Source organism: Gavialis gangeticus, unplaced genomic scaffold (genome assembly GCF_001723915.1).
Source record: "Gavialis gangeticus isolate Ggan-Ray unplaced genomic scaffold, GavGan_comp1, whole genome shotgun sequence".
Classification (NCBI taxonomy): domain Eukaryota; kingdom Metazoa; phylum Chordata; order Crocodylia; family Gavialidae; genus Gavialis; species Gavialis gangeticus.
In genome coordinates, this window is record NW_017729029.1 from 75,830,311 (window position 1) to 75,833,438 (window position 3,128).

The following is a 3,128-nucleotide window of genomic DNA, read 5'->3' on the forward strand; positions in this document are numbered from 1 at the left end:
TGTTTTGCATGGTGGTAGTTGCACAGGTGATAGGCAAGTTACAGAGTAGGAAGTATGTGTAAGCCTAAGGGAGTTTGCTGTAATTTGGTATAACTTTTACTTAGAGGGTCCCAGAAGAAATTGTAAGTTATATGTACATGCTTAATTGCTTAATTTTATTTTTCAGTGTGGTCTACTGTATGCTATTAAATCTTTTCTCTTAAAGGTTGTCTACATATAAATTAGAGCCAAAGTAACTAAATCAGTTGTAATTCATACAATTATGTTAGCACCTGTCTGTGTGCAGACACTGTTAAGCTGGTCTGTTTCTCCTGATATCTGTTAAATCAAGAGGACACTCTCTTTTGAAGATAATTAAAGGTGTGAGCTTCAGTAGATTTAGTTATTTTAGTTCTAATTTGTGTGTAGAATAGCCTTAATTCACTAGAATTTTTATACTGTTTCTTCTTCTTTCTGACTCTTTTTTGGAAACTAACATTATAAGTGTTTGTACATTAATGTAATCTTGCCAGTGAAGATCTTCCTGACTGCTCCTTTTCCCCCGGGAGCAGCAGCCTCCATTTTTTGTGGAACTTTATCAAAGGCAATGAATGGGCTTCATCCTCTTCTGTATACCACTCTGTACCAAGTGTAAATCAGGGATAATTGTATTAAATTCACTAGCACAAACAGAAAAAACCAAAGGGAAAAAATAGCCCTGAGAACTCCACTGAAGTCTATTGACCTTAACATGGTTTTTACGCTAGTGTAATGTCATTGGCTTAAGATGATTAAATTCAAGGCCATTGGAGTTACTAGGAAAAAAATCAGTTGATAGTATAAAAAGTGTTTAATTTATTGTACATCTTTGGTAAAAGCAACAGGTAAACTGGCTCAGATAAGTTAAAAATCATCCCGATCCTTCATTCACCTTTTAACTAAAACTACTGTGAAGTATAGCTGACTTAAATAGCGTGTGTCCTTTTTGTGTGTGTCTGATTTCTAGAAGTTAATTTCACAGCACATTTTATCCTGCTGGCGTCACAAAAAGCTGGAAATCTCAGTAAAAGCATGGTTCTGCTAGGGTTTGAGCCCGGACTCCAATTTAGCTTTCACTCTGCTTGAATTTGATTTTCTGTTATAAGTCTGAAATCTGTCATTTCAAGATGAGGAACTTTGCACTTTGCTTGGAGTGGGTGTTTGTCAGCACTATATTAACATGACTATTTTTGGTTAACTCAGGAACCAGATAGAAATACAGTTTAATAACAATATTTTTTTAAAGCTTTGACAGTAAAATATAAAAATCAGTTAATGAATATGCATGAAAACGCAGAGTTTGTTGCCTGTCTTCTAAAAAAAAAAACCCCAAACCTACCTCTTCAGAGGGAAGCCTAGTCCAGCCTTAATCATGCCTATTCTCATGAGTCATATCTCTTATAAAAGTAATATATAAAGACCTTTCTATAGCATACATTTCTTAGCAAAAGTGTGTTGGAGCCAATGAGTAAATAGTACATATTCTTCATGACAGCTGAAGAGATTGTCTCTTGGCTCTCCCTGTGTCTCAATCACTGACCAATCATCTGCAAAGCACTATGCAGTTTGATGTTAAATTTGTCACTTTCTACTGGTTCTCTAACAAAGCCCAGTCAGTCTTCAAAGCCCAGGATGAGTGGAGCTGGAGGATGCCCATGTGTAGGCAGATGCATTTTACCTTTCCGTAACATTTTTTACTAAACAATCCATCAAAATACAGAGGCCAGTTCTCATCTCATTTATACTGTTGGACATCCAGGCTAGGGATGGACGTTACACATAAACCAGTTTAAGTGATCAGAAACTGGTTTAAATCTGTAACAGAACAGACATTTTGTGCACATCAGCCAGTTTCAAAATGGCTGAAATTGTTTAGAGATAAACCTGGTTGAATGTAGTATCAGATTTAACTGATTTGGCTAAAACCAGTTTATGCAGCGTCTGTCCCAGACTCCTTTCTGGTTTAACTCTGGCTCTCTGAACTGGGCTCTCTGCTTCAGCCCAGCCAAGCTGGCTCCACCCCCCTGCTCCCCAGCCAGAGCAGGGACAGGCAGGGGTGGGGGTCTGGCCAGAGAGGGTCAGCCCTGTTCTCTGTCCCACTGGCAAGGACCCGAGCCCAGTGCTCCCCTTTTTCTGCGGCAGCACTGGGGCTCCATGGCCCCTGAGGCAGAGGGTGGCAGGGAGAAGGGTTAGTCTCCCCTCTACGCCCCCCCCACGCCCTCCCCTATGCCTCCCCTCTACTGGAAGCCAGGTCTGCACACTGTTACCCCTGTGCTTGCTTCCTGTGGGGAATGAGCCCCCTGCTGTCCCCTCCACTGGATGCTGGAAGAGGGGGAACAACCCCAACCCTGCCCTCCACAAGGGGCCCTGCTGGCTGGCATCTAGCTATGCCCCCATCCAGCCACTGCAGGTGGAGGGGGCAGGGACTTTAATGGGGGTAACAGCCCCTGTTACAATGCCATGGACTGTAAGCCTCTTCCCAGCCAGGGATCTCGCCACAGGGTGGGTAGAGCTGTGTCAGGCTGTGTGCAGGAGCATTGGTGTCCAGAGTGGGCCAGAGCCCTGCAAGCTCCCTGCAGCGCCGCCATGCTCTGCAGCAGCTCTGCCAGCCCCACAGTGCGGCCCCCCACTAGGAAGAGGCTCGTGCTTAGGGAAACTATGACGGGGCAGCCATGGTTGTTCTCTGCTCCAGTGGTTGGGGTGGGGCCAGTCACTGCCAGCAGGTCCTCTGGGGGGGGCGGTGCAGAGAGCAGGGTTATTTTCTGCTCTGCCCCCAGGGCACCACAGGCACCACAGACAGATCTACTCGGCCTGGTTGCAGCCACTGCTTAATCTGTGCTTGGGGCCAGCCCCCTGCTTTGTGCCTGTTCTCACTGGGTGGGTGGAGCAGGCAGAAAGCAGCTGGAGCTGGAACTCCAGGCACTAGGCAGAAGCTGCCAGGCTGAAGTTCCCCCCACCTCAGGCACAGTGGCGGAGCAGGAGCAGGAGCCAGGGTTAGAAGCGAGGGTAAGAGAATAACCCCTGTGAGCCCAGCTAGCAGCCAGCTTCCCCTCGCCTCCAGCAGCAACTCCCCTGTCCCCTCCTGCCCCTGCTGCTGCTCTTGGGGGGGG